This window comes from Lissotriton vulgaris, chromosome 3_1 (genome assembly GCF_964263255.1).
Source record: "Lissotriton vulgaris chromosome 3_1, aLisVul1.2, whole genome shotgun sequence".
Lineage (NCBI taxonomy): Eukaryota > Metazoa > Chordata > Amphibia > Caudata > Salamandridae > Lissotriton > Lissotriton vulgaris.
This window is the reverse complement of record NC_141689.1, coordinates 2,067,595,049-2,067,608,109: the sequence shown is the minus strand read 5'-3', so window position 1 is coordinate 2,067,608,109 and position 13,061 is coordinate 2,067,595,049. Positions and strand designations below refer to the sequence as shown.

General features: G+C 47.7%; 1 protein-coding gene across 2 annotated transcripts in view; it reads left to right on the top strand.

Annotated features, from left to right (window-relative positions):
• Positions 1-13,061, top strand: part of TUSC3 (tumor suppressor candidate 3) — a 1,509,257-nt gene that overhangs the window by 1,082,613 nt on the left and 413,583 nt on the right. The gene's annotated exons all lie outside the window — the stretch shown is intronic.

The following is a 13,061-nucleotide window of genomic DNA, read 5'->3' as shown; positions in this document are numbered from 1 at the left end:
ATTGCACTCTTGAGCGTCCTCTTTTTTCACTGACTGTTTTAAAATTCTGTTACAAGAGTTTTCTATTTTTTGTGTTTCATAAGTTTTCGCAATTCCTGTCTCTCGGATTTTCCATTCTCCCTAGAAAAGTGGTCTTCAAACTGTTTGAGGTCCCCTGGAATAGGCACCCATTAGGAGGCAAGAAGGATACTCCCTAAGGCTTTTGCAAGAAGGCGGACTGCAGCTTTCACGGGCTCTGTTAAATTATTTCTGAAAAACAATAGTACTGTGCCATTGTAGTTGTCAAAGTGGGTTTAACCGGTAACAATGAACATGATTGTAATTGTTAAATGTTATTAGAAGGAAAAATTAGTATGATAATCAATTTCAGTCAATATATTGTGGACACCATGATCTACAATGTGTCTTATAGCCCTCCTAGTCGATTTGATATCCTTGCATACTAAGCAAAAGTCAACAGTTTAAGCAAAACTTTGTCAATATTCAAAGAGAAAAGACAGTAATGTAGATAGTACAATAAGCAAATCCGAGATTGTTAGAACTGGGGGTATCTAGTTGGCAGAGGTATGCACCTTTGTCCAAGTAGGGATCCTTGCTTATTGTCAGGGTACGGGTGATACAAACTCTAGATAACCCCTGCTCACCCACCCTGGTAATTAGACTCGAGAGGGCAGGCTTATTCCAAAGGCAATGTGTAAAGTATTTGTACTCAAAACACACAGTGATAACACCTCAAATGGACACCACACCAGTTTAGAAAAATAAAGTATCTTTATCTAAATTCAACAAGACAAAAACAACAAAAATCCAACATACATGTAGTAAAATAGCACTTAAAAACAGTTATTTCCAGAATAAAGCTTGCAGTAAATAAACTGCCCCACATGGGGCTATTACGATGCTGTGACAGCATCAAATCCAAAGTCAGGCACTGACCGCGTCGTGCACGCCGTCTGGCATGGAATCACATGGGCCCCTAAACAAACAGTTCATTGGAAAACAAGGTCTATGATGATGCACAGTGTCGTAGAGGTGAAGCGTCAGTGCAGAGGTGGAGTCCGGCTCCCTGGCTGCCACAAGGGAAACAAGGCGTAGTGTCTGCGAGGAGGCGATGTGTCGAATCCAGGACAGGTGATGTCGGTTGCGTCGGTCTTGAGGAGTAGGTTCCGTTGAGGCGAAGCAAAGTCGTGAGTTAATAGAGTCAGCCTAGGCGGTTATCCTTGCCCCAATAACAGGATGCAGGCGCTGGCAGTGACGGAGTCGATGTGAGCACTGGTATCGGGAATGCCGATAACTGCAGGCGTCGGCAGGCGTCATAGCTACGGTGCAGGCTAGGCGGTGCGTCATGCACTTCATGAGCAGTACCCCTAGCCTCGGTACAGGTCATGGCTGCAGCGCTGACGGCGTCGGAGATTGTTTTTCTTGCTTCTCTTAGGTTTCTTCCAGTTCCCAACAGCAGGAACAACCTACAGTGGAACAGGCACCTCCTGGCAGGCCGTGACTCTCTACAATAGAATAGAGTTCATGGGAACTGGAGGTGAAGTTTTTGTGTCCCTGAGACTTCAAAACAGAAGGCCAGCACACACAAGCCCTTGGAGATTCTTCTTCAAGCAGGTTTCTCAGCAAAGTTTCAGTCTTTGTCCTTTACTAGGCAGAAGCAGGAACTGCAGGCCAGGCCACACAGCAAAAGGGGAAATACTCCTCCTAACAGCTCTCTAGCTCTTCTCCTTGGCAAAGGTTCCTCTTGAGTCCAGAAGTGATCTAGAGTTCTAGGGGTTTGAGGTCCACTACTTATACCCCATTTGTCTTTGCTCCTGTTGGTGCAAAGGTCTCTGAGCCCAGTCTAAACCAATTCTGTCCTCACTAGTGCATTATGACCACAGGGGGTGGAGACAGCATTGTGTAAGGGAAACAGGCCCTGTTCAGGTGCAAGGAAAATGCATCCCACTACTCTAAATGCAGCCACGGTCTATTCAGATACCTTTTCAGGGCTACTCATGTGGGTTGCACAATCAGTACTGCAGGCCCACTAGCAGCATTTGATTTACAGGTCCTGGCAAACTCAGTGCACTTTAGTAGAGGCTTATCAGTAAATCAAATATGCCAATCATGGATAACCAAGCACATTAGTTATTTCTACAGGGAGCACTTGCATGTTGATACTGATCAGCAATGGCAAAGTGCCCAAAGCGTCTAAGCCAGCAAAAACAAAATATATCCAGCACAGCATCAAAAATAAAGGAGGTAGAAGCAAGAGGTCTGGGGAAACCGCGACAAAGATCCCAAGTCTAACAGAGATAGAGCAACTTTTTTTTTTTACTGGAATGCTATCTAAATAAAACCCTCTTAAGATACTGAAAATCAGAGATTCTATCATCTGCATACTCCCCCAGGATACATCAGGGACTATAATGACAGTCCATTAGACTCTAAGGGTAGTAGGAGATCATCACAACTGCATAATTAAAAAGTGGTCACATTCCCAAGGAAGAGTTTATACACCATTCATAAAAAGATAATACACATTTCCGGAACACCGCAATACTATTAAAGCAAAGGCTGTCACTCCAACAGGGCCAAAGGCATTGTCCAAGGAAGACAAAAATGAAATTCAATGAATAAGGGTCCAAAGTATGAAGACACCAATTGAATTTGAACGTCCAAGAACTTTTCTTGTTTCTTCAGGCAATCAATTCAAATGAAATCCAAAACTGGGACAGCTGACACGTGTTTCATCGTTTGATGACTTTTTCAAGGCTGTAAGTTTGAAAAATTTATATTTTGCGACCACGTACATTTTAAAATAATTTAATCACAAAATATATGTAATTTTACCAAACATGGAAACAAAAAGTCCAGCTGCCAAATGTATTGATTCATGTTACATTTTACAAGCAAATAGAAAAAAAGGGAAAGAAGAATACACGGAAAAGACCCTAAAGAAGGAAGTCTATGTTAAAAACGTGATAATAATAGTAATGTGGAAACAATGATGAAGAGGAAAAGCAAAACTAGAATTTGAATACCGGAGCAGAAAAAACAAAGTGCAGAGTGCAAAAACACACCCCTAAGTGTGTTATCCTGAAGCGAACCCATAGGTGATGAATAATATATCCCAATTGTCAAACCAGAAGAAAAAAGGGTATGGTATCTACCTCAGAAATTCATTTGAAGAAGAGTGTGCTTCACAAATGCATCTAGCAACCGAGATGGTAGTTATTCACATGAACCTCAGACAAGAATCAAATTATTACATACCGTTTTTTAAGTCAAAATTGTCGTACAAAAAAATCCAATAATATTCAAAAACTTGTGAAGGAAGTTGTGCTGGGAAAAAAGTAAAATAGACCATAATTTTGCACTAAAGTGAAATAAAACGCCTCACACATAGAAGAACCGGTATAGAAATCTATCACGTAATAGTGAATTTATTTTAGAAGTAGGTGAAAGTTTCGTATCCAAACACATGCCTGAAAGATTTGGTCAGAACCAAACTTTAAATGCTTGAAAAGAGAAAACAAAAACTTTCATTAATTCTCAAAGACTGATCGCCACAGAATCGGCGTCAGGACCTAACATTTATCAATAATTCACATTCAGTTGTCAGGATAAGTCGTCTGAATTTCTTTTCACAGATACATAGTGACCCCCTGGTGCCATTGGCCCGTAGTCGAGTGGCGACTCTGGGCCCCGTAGGTACAATTTATACAGCCACATACCACCAAGACATACAAGCAGAAAAGGAGGAAACCAAAGGGCCGCGGGGGTGGTCCCCAGCAGGCGGCAGCGGGGACCCTGAGCACATTTACGCAACTCTATCAAGGTGCCTTCTTCCAACGCAACCATGTCGACCAGCAATGGTGGACGTGGCTCATATCAATCCAATTCTAATTTCAAAAGGTGCAAGAAGGTACAGCGGGCCGCTAAACTCAGTGCAGGAGGAACCTCCGAAACAAACCGACAAGGAATCCCCTACTCTGCAGGACATAATGGCAGCCATTACTAGTGTACGCTCATCTCTGGAGGGGCGATTGGACTCTGTGTCCACGGATATCTACCTGCTAAGGGCAGACCTGAGAAAAATTGACACACAGGTCAAAGGGGTGGGGGATTTGGCCCATGGCCTGGTATCTGATACGACAAACTTGAAACAAGTCTCGGGCCTGCAAGCCGTCAGTGAGGTGTTGGCAGATCAAGGAGGAATAACGTCAGGATTTTGGGGGTACCGGAGCAATCAGCTGCGGACCTTTTGTGGAGGAGCTCATCATAAAACATCTGAGATCCCGCAGCCCCTCCAATTACTTCTCTATAGAGCAGGTCCATCAGGTACTGGGAGGCAGACCAAAGCCAGGAGCGCACCGACCAATCCTGGCTCGAGTGTTTAACTTCAGAGACCGAGACACTATTCTCCAAACTGCCCACAATGCACTGCCTCTCAAGTATGAGAACAGTACAATAACTTTCTTCCCAGACTGTAGGAGAGTAGGGCCTGCAATCCTATGATCACCCCAGATTTTTGCTTTTTGCTTCACTGGTTTACGACTTCTCTGGCTGTGGGCCTGCTAATCAGACCCACAGCCTTGCTGTTCTCTCAATAAATTGACACGTGTACCTTAGGTGCATTTACCAATTGGTACTGGGCCACCTTATCAGACCCTGTAACTCAGGGCATAGGTGTACCCAGGGCCTACCAGGGGCTGCAGCATGTATTATGCCACCCCTGGCTGGCCATCTAAATCTGACACAACTGGCTGCACGACAGCTGGGGCAAGGTGGTGTAATCACCCTTTGCTTTAGATATAGTATACCTATATCTAACCCTAAAATGGACACACAGATTCCTATCAGTCACTCCAATGGCAGGCCTTGACAATCCTGAAGGCAGAGTGCTTGGAATCGTGTGAGATGGTGCTCTGGCATGAGCTGAGCCCGTTTGCAGCTTGCGGAACTAAGTCCTAATAGCTGTTCCATGATAACGCATACCATATACTCTTAAGTGCATTATAATCCTCGCGGTTATATGCTATCTTTGGTATCGCTTTATCAAAACATGTCGAGTAAGGTGTCATACGAATTGGAATACTAACCCCTCGCCAATTCTGGCGACGGGGTTAGCATTCCACCCTTCTAGAGGGACACGACATGTATGTAACTGTGAACCCTGGTTAAAGTTAACTCAAGCCTCAGCATCACAAAATGGATGCTGCCACCACAGACACAAGTCTGACCCCCTGCAGCTGGGAGTCTCTCCAGCGAGGGGGGCTTGGACAAAGGTTTTCCTGTCAGGGGCGGTGCTAGCACCATCCCAGACAGGGTTTTGTGTATCCTGGGTAGGCAGGGCTTTACAGGAAGGTGACTGCAAGTGGCACCCCGGGTTTCACTACGCATCTGCCAGCTAGAACCAGTTCCAGGGGCACACCAGCCCCTGAGCTGGGGAAAGTCTGGCATGGGAGAGGGGTGTAACCACCCCCCTTCCTGGTCCCACCCCTAGGGCAGGACCTAGTCGCGTACCCACCCTTTTCTTTAGGATAAAGGCAGGAGCGGGGACCCTTCCAAATTAGATCATCTTTGAATCAAGAAACTACTTTCTACGAAAGGAACTCTCGACTTCTTCTCAAGATTTCTCCCTTGTGGCTAAGGAGTAGTCGCCCTGCCCCTGCAGGCACCATCTAAGAACACTGCGATTTGCTGCACGTCCTTCCTCTGGAATCCGACTGACCAGCACGACGAGACCCGGCTTCCCTGGCACCTCTGACCTCTACCTACCTCTACAGCTAAGCTGAGAACCGTAGGTGCGACGAGACCTCGAGGGACCGGCCATCATCAGAACTGCACAACTTCTATCCAGCACGACCGCCGAGGGATCCTCGTGTGAGTGCTTTGGGGTCCGAGAAGCCCCAACCCTGAGCAGCTCCAGCACCGAAGTCTAGCCCCCCAGCATCCACCAGATCTGCGTGGGGCCCTTCTGCTTTTTGCTGCTCACCGCGTTGTCTGGCTACTAGCCCGCTGGCTTGTGGCCTTCCCGACGACGACCGACGACTTCAACACTGCTGGTCTGGTTGCTCCAGACTGGCCCTTGCTCCCTTCCAAAAGAGGAGCACCCCGGACCCTCCTGGTCCACTCCAGACGCCATTTTGAGTCCACCACTTGTTGCCCCAATCCTGGGTCCAGCAACGTCGACAGCAGCAACTATCGTGGGACAGCTCGCACCTCCATCCTGGTCGCCGACAACGCCTCCTGGTCCGTGAGACTGCAGAGCCCATCGTCGCCCACTCACCTGGTCGAGGTGACTCCATCCGGTGCCATCCTGGTGCCCATCTAATCACTGGCTAGTGATTCAGAACTTGGTCCCCTCTGCTTACAGGTGTCTTACATCTTCGATCCAGGCTTTGATCCACCGAACAATCTTCACTGGTCGCCTGCCAGCAACTTCTTCCTTCAGGCTCCATAGACTGCAACGAGGATTCCCGACGTCTTTCCAGACCTATGCAGCCGCAGCCCCTGGGCTAGGTAACTTCGGCATTTCGGTGCCCCAGCATAGCCTCACTATCCAAGGGTCCAGATCCTTTTTCGTTTTCAGCCTAACTAGTCGGGTTCGCCCGAGAACACTAACTTTGCTTTTACTAGCCTCCATAGACTTTGTCCCGCATCCCGCGTGAGAGTGCACACTCTGCACCCGAGTCCCCTAGGCCTCCTACTAGTAATCTGAAGGTTCAGTAACGTAGTCCTAGCGATTCCAAAGCCTATTAGTCCAGTACTTACCTGCTAGTAATTTCGCATTCCACTTTTGTAGTATATGGTTTTTCGTGCCCCTCGGGCATTTGTGTAAATTGTGCAACTTAAAGTATTTTCGTAAGAGTTTTGTTGTGTGCTTAGTACCCTGTCCTCATAAAGAGTACAGGGCTGTTGTGATCTAAATAAATACACTGTTTATTTTCATACCACTTGTGTGGTGTCCTTTCACTTGGTGTTCAAGGGGTATATGTGATGGTATAACAGCTGGCTTAACACGCCCTCTAGAGTTTAGCCCGAAGACTGCTCGTATCCATGCTACTAGGATAGCTGGTCTATAAGGTTGACTTACAACCAATCATTAATAAGGGTTGTTTGGACTGATACAAAGTGCTCACTAGAATAGTGAACATTAAATATCAGGCCAACTTCTCACATTGGTGAGCAGCGGTTGGGATTTGAGCTTGCTGTTGTTTTACCACACGTATCCTAAGAATATCTTTGTGAAAGATCACATAAGTATTTAAGGTACATATAACTTAGCTTAGAATACTCTGAGTTCTACTGAACCAGCTGTTGTAGTTTAACAGGGCCTAGCACACCCTGACTACAACTCTTAGCAAGGGATCAATAGGCAAACAAATAGTGTAGGTAGGTGCATCACTTACACCACACTAGAAGCATGTCTAACCACGGAGAGTCTTCAGAGACCCTTCTTGTGGTTGTGGACCCTCCACAGGTCCCTTCCAGATATGCTGCTCTTAGCTTCCTGGAGATGAGACAAATCTGTACATCCAGGAAGCTAAAACAGGGTTCTAACCCTACCATTCCTTTTCTGATTGGTCTCTTAGAGACTTATGATGCCAGGAGGTCTGACAACACAGATCCTTCTCATCCAGATGGGAATATGCCCCCCCCCTAGAGGGAACCACTGTTTACCCTGACCGCCACCTCCAGGCAGCAGATGATGCTGAGGAGGAGGCGGAAGAGGAGTTATCAGAGGATGAGGCAGACAAAGGTCAGGTAGAAGTCAGTAGACTTACTAGGACCAACTTAAGTAGGCATGAGAATGGATTTGGGGGACCCCCAGGGCCACTCTCAGGCAGACTTAACATTGGGAATGGACGAGTTAGGTCTCTATCTAGAGGCTCTAACAGATCCATTCGAACCAATGGCTCTCAGACCTCTTCTCATCGAGGGATGTCATCCCCTAAGAGAAGGGAGCATGAAGCTAAGATGAGGGAAGCCAATCTGAGGATTGAAAGGGAAGAACTTGCCCTGGCCAAAGAGAGGCTTGCCTTTGCTAGAGAGCAAAAGTTAACTGGGTTAGATCTCACTGGTGGCAGCATTCTCCCAAGAGAAAAAGACAGGAGTTTAGACACTAGACACCTGAGTAAGATAGTGCCCCCCTTTAAACAAGGGGATGATATCCACAAATGGATAACTGCTTTGGAGAGAGCCTGCACTGTCCAGTGCGTCCCCCAGAGTCAATGGGCAGCTGTCTTGTGGCTCTCCTTTGAAGGTAAAGGTAGAGATAACCTCCTCACTACTAGAGGTGAGGATGCTAACAATTACCAAGTCCTGAAAAGTACACTGATAGATGGGTTTGGCCTAACCACTGAGCAGTACAGGTTGCTGTTCAGGGATACCCAGAAAACTCAGTCTCAGGATTGGTCTGACTTTGTAGATTGTGCCACTAAGGCTTTGGAGGGCTGGTTGCTGGGCAGTAAGGTTACTGATTATACAGGATTGTACAATCTGATCATGAGGAAACATATTTTAAACAATTGTCAGAACCAGTTGTTGCATCAGCACCTTGTTGACTCAGATCTGACCTCTCCCCAAGAATTGGAAAAGAAGGCAGACAGATGGGTCAGAACAAGGGTTAAGCAGAACCAGGGCCACAACCAGGGTGGTCAGAAGAAAACAGACCAGAAGGGTAAAGATAACAAAGGTGAACAAAATGACCAGAAGTCTTCAACAGGTCCCCAACAAACCAAAGAGGGTGGGGGTCAGGCTTCTCAGAAGAAGAAGACTCAAGAAGGCCAGTCTAAAAGGTGGTGCCAATACTGTAAAAGTAAAACTCACTGGTTTAGTGAGTGCACCAAGAAAGGAGGGCAAACTCCTGCCACTGCAGCCCCTAAGGCACCTGCACCCCCTAGTACAGTCAGCAGTGGTAGTGCACCTCCCAAGGGATTAGTTGGGTCATCCCCTTGTCTCTGAGAGGTTTCCTTCTCACCTTGGCCCATGAGATTCCCCTTGCAGGTCACTTAGGCCAGAACAAGACTTGGGACAGAATTGTCTCACACTTTCACTGGCCTCACATGAATGAGGATACCAATGAGTTTTGTCGCTCCTGTGTCACTTGCCAAGCCAGTGGTAAGTCAGGTGGCACAACAAAGGCCCCCCTTATACCAATGCCTGTGGTGGGGGTGCCCTTTGAAAGAGTGGGGATTGACATTGTTGGACCAATGGAACCCCAGACAGCATCAGGGCACAAGTTTATACTGGTGGTGGTGGACCATGCCACCAGGTATCCTGAAGCTATTCCCCTTAGGACCACTACAGCACCTGTTGTGGCAAGAGCCCTAGTTGGAGTGTTCTCCAGAGTGGGCTTCCCTAAGGAGGTTGTCTCTGACAGAGGTGCAAACTTTATGTCAAGCTATTTAACTGCTATGTGGAAGGAATGTGGTGTCAAATACAAGTTCACCACACCCTATCACCCACAATGCAATGGGCTTGTTGAAAGGTTCAACAGGACCCTAAAAGGGATAATTCATGGACTACATGAAAAGCTCAGGCGTAGATGGGATGTCCTGATACCCTGCCTTTTGTTTGCTTACAGAGAGGTCCCACAGAAGGGGGTTGGCTTCAGCCCTTTTGAACTTCTGTATGGGCATCCTGTGAGAGGACCCCTGTGTTTGGTGAAGGAAGGATGGTAGAGACCTCTCAAAAAGCCTGCAACCAACATAGTGGACTATGTACTTGGTCTCCGCTCCAGGATGGCTGAGTATATGGAAAAGGCTTCCAAAAACCTTGAGGCTAGCCAAGAACTCCAAAAAGCTTGGCATGACCAAAAGGCTGTCCTGACTGTGTACAAGCCTGGACAGAAGGTGTGGGTGTTGGAGCCAGTGGCCCCAGCAGCACTCAAAGACAAATGGTCTGGGCCCCACACAATCCTTGAGCAAAAGGGAGAGGTCACCTACCTGGTGGACCTTGGAACTCCAAGGAGCCCCCACAGGGTGCTTCATGTGAACAGGCTAAAAGCATATGTTGACAGGAAGGACATGAGTTTGCTCATGGCCACAGATGAGGGACAGGAGGAAGAGAGTGACCCTCTCCCAGACCTGCTCACTCAGAATCCTGATGATGGATCAGTAGATGGTGTTGTCTTTTGTGGCAGCCTCTCTGACCATCAACAGAAGGATTGTAAACAGGTTCTTCAATCCTTCAGACATATGTTCTCTCTGACACCCAGTCAAACCAATTGGTGTACCCATGAGGTTGACACTGGTGACAGCCTGCCAGTCAAGAGTAAAATCTACAGGCAGCCTGATCATGTTAGAGACTGCATCAAAACAGAAGTGCAGATAATGTTGGAGCTGGGAGTCATTGAGCCCTCCGATAGCCCTTGGGCTAGTCCAGTAGTTCTAGTGCCAAAGCCTCACACCCAGGGTGGTAAGAAAGAAATGAGGTTTTGCGTAGACTACAGAGGTCTCAATGCAGTCACTAAGACTGATGCCCACCCAATACCAAGGGCAGATGAACTTATAGATAGATTGGCTTCTGCCAACTACTTAAGTACATTTGACCTGACAGCTGGGTATTGGCAAATCAGGTTAGCTGAGGATGCCAAGCCCAAGACAGCATTTTCAACCCCTGGTGGACATTATCAATTTGTGGTAATGCCCTTTGGTCTGAAAAATGCACCTGCCACCTTCCGAAGGCTGGTGAATCAAGTTCTCACTGGGCTGGATGACTTCTGTGCAGCATATCTTGATGATATAGCTGTCTTTAGTTCCACCTGGGAGGATCACCTGGTCCACCTGAGGAAAGTGTTAGAGGCACTGCAAGCAGCAGGTCTCACTATCAAGGCCACAAAGTGCCAGATAGGGCAGACACAGGTTGTATACCTGGGCCACCTTGTAGGTGGAGGCCAGGTTCAGCCACTGGAGAGCAAGATACAGTCCATCAGGGACTGGGCTCCTCCAACCACCCAGACTCAGGTTCGAGCTTTCTTGGGCCTGACTGGTTACTATAGGAAATTTGTCAGAAATTATGGATCAATTGTGACTCCACTTAATGAACTGACAAGTAAAAAGATGCCAAAGAAAGTTCAGTGGACAGCAAGCTGTCAAAAGGCATTCGATGACCTAAAGCAGGCCATGTGCACAGCACCTATCCTAAAGAGTCCAGACTACTCCAAACCATTCATTGTCCAAACAGATGCTTCTGAGTTGGGTGTGGGAGCTGTTCTATCTCAACCTAATTTTGATGGTCATGACCAGCCCATTGCTATTATAAGCAGAAGGCTGACCCCCAGAGAGAAAAATTGGTCAGCTATTGAGAGGGAGGCCTTTGCTGTGGTTTGGGCCCTGAAGAAACTGAGGCCATACTTGTTTGGCACTCATTTCAAGATTCAGACCGACCATAAGCCCCTCTTGTGGCTAAATCAGATGAAGGGTGAAAACCCCAAACTGCTTAGGTGGTCCATTTCCCTACAGGGGATGGATTTTACAGTGGAGCATAGACCTGGCACTGATCATGGCAATGCAGATGGGCTCTCCAGGTATTTCCACTTAGAGCAAGAAGACTCACCTGGTCAAGTTTAGTTTATTGTCCCAAAGTTTGGGGGGGTCATGTAGGAGAGTAGGGTCTGCAATCCTATGATCACCCCAGATGTTTGCTTTTTGCTTCACTGGTTTACGACTTCTCTGGCTGTGGGCCTGCTAATCAGACCCACAGCCTTGCTGTTCTCTCACTAAATTGACACGTGTACCTTAGGTGCATTTACCAATTGGTACTGGGCCACCTTATCAGACCCTGTAACTCAGGGCATAGGTGTACCCAGGGCATACCAGGGGCTGCAGCATGTATTATGCCACCCCTGGCTGGCCATCTAAATCTGACACAACTGGCTGCACGACAGCTGGGGCAAGGTGGTGTAATCACCCTTTGCTTTAGATATAGTATACCTATATCTAACCCTAAAATGGACACACAGATTCCTATCAGTCACTCCTATGGCAGGCCTTGACAATCCTGAAGGCAGAGTGCTTGGAATCGTGTGAGATGGTGCTCTGGCATGAGCTGAGCCCGTTTGCAGCTTGCGGAACCAAGTCCTAATAGCTGTTCCATGATAACGCATACCATATACTCTTAAATGCATTATAATCCTCGCGGTTATATGCTATCTTTGGTATCGCTTTATCAAAACATGTCGAGTAAGGTGTCATACGAATTGGAATACTAACCCCTCGCCAATTCTGGCGACGGGGTTAGCATTCCACCCTTCTAGAGGGACACGACATGTATGTAACTGTGAACCCCGGTTAAAGTTAACTCAAGGCTCAGCATCACAAAATGGATGCTGCCACCACAGACACAAGTCTGACCCCCTGCAGCTGGGAGTCCTTCCAGCGAGGGGAGCTTGGACAAAGGGTTTCCTGTCAGGGGCGGTGCTAGCACCATCCCAGACAGGGTTTTGTGTATCCTAGGTAGGCAGGGCTTTACAGGAAGGTGACTGCAAGTGACACCCCAGTGCTCACTACGCATCTGTTGGCTAGAACCAGTTCCAGGGGCACACCAGCCCCTGAGCTGGGGAAAGTCCGGCATGGGAGAGGGGTGTAACCACACCCCTTCCTAGTCCCACCCCTAGGGCAGGACCTAGTCGCGTACCCACCCCTTTCTTTAGGATAAAGGCAGGAGCGTGGACCCTTCCAAATTAGATCATGTTTGAATCAAGAAACTACTTTCTACAAAAGGAACTCTCGACTTCTTCTCAAGATTTCTCCCTTGTGGCTAAGGAGTAGTCACCCGCACCCGCAGGCACCATCTAAGAACACTGCGGTTTGCTGCACGTCCTTCCTAAGGAATCCGACTGACCAGCACGACGAGACCCGGCTTCCCTGGCACCTCTGACCTCTACCTACCTCTACAGCTTAGCTGAGAACCGTAGGTGCGACGAGACCTCGAGGGACCGGCCATCATCAGAACTGCACGACTTCTATCCAGCATGACCGCCGAGGGATCCTCGTGTGAGTGCTTTGGGGTCTGAGAAGCCCCAACCCTGAGCAGCTCCAGCACCGAAGTCCAGCCCTCCAGCATCC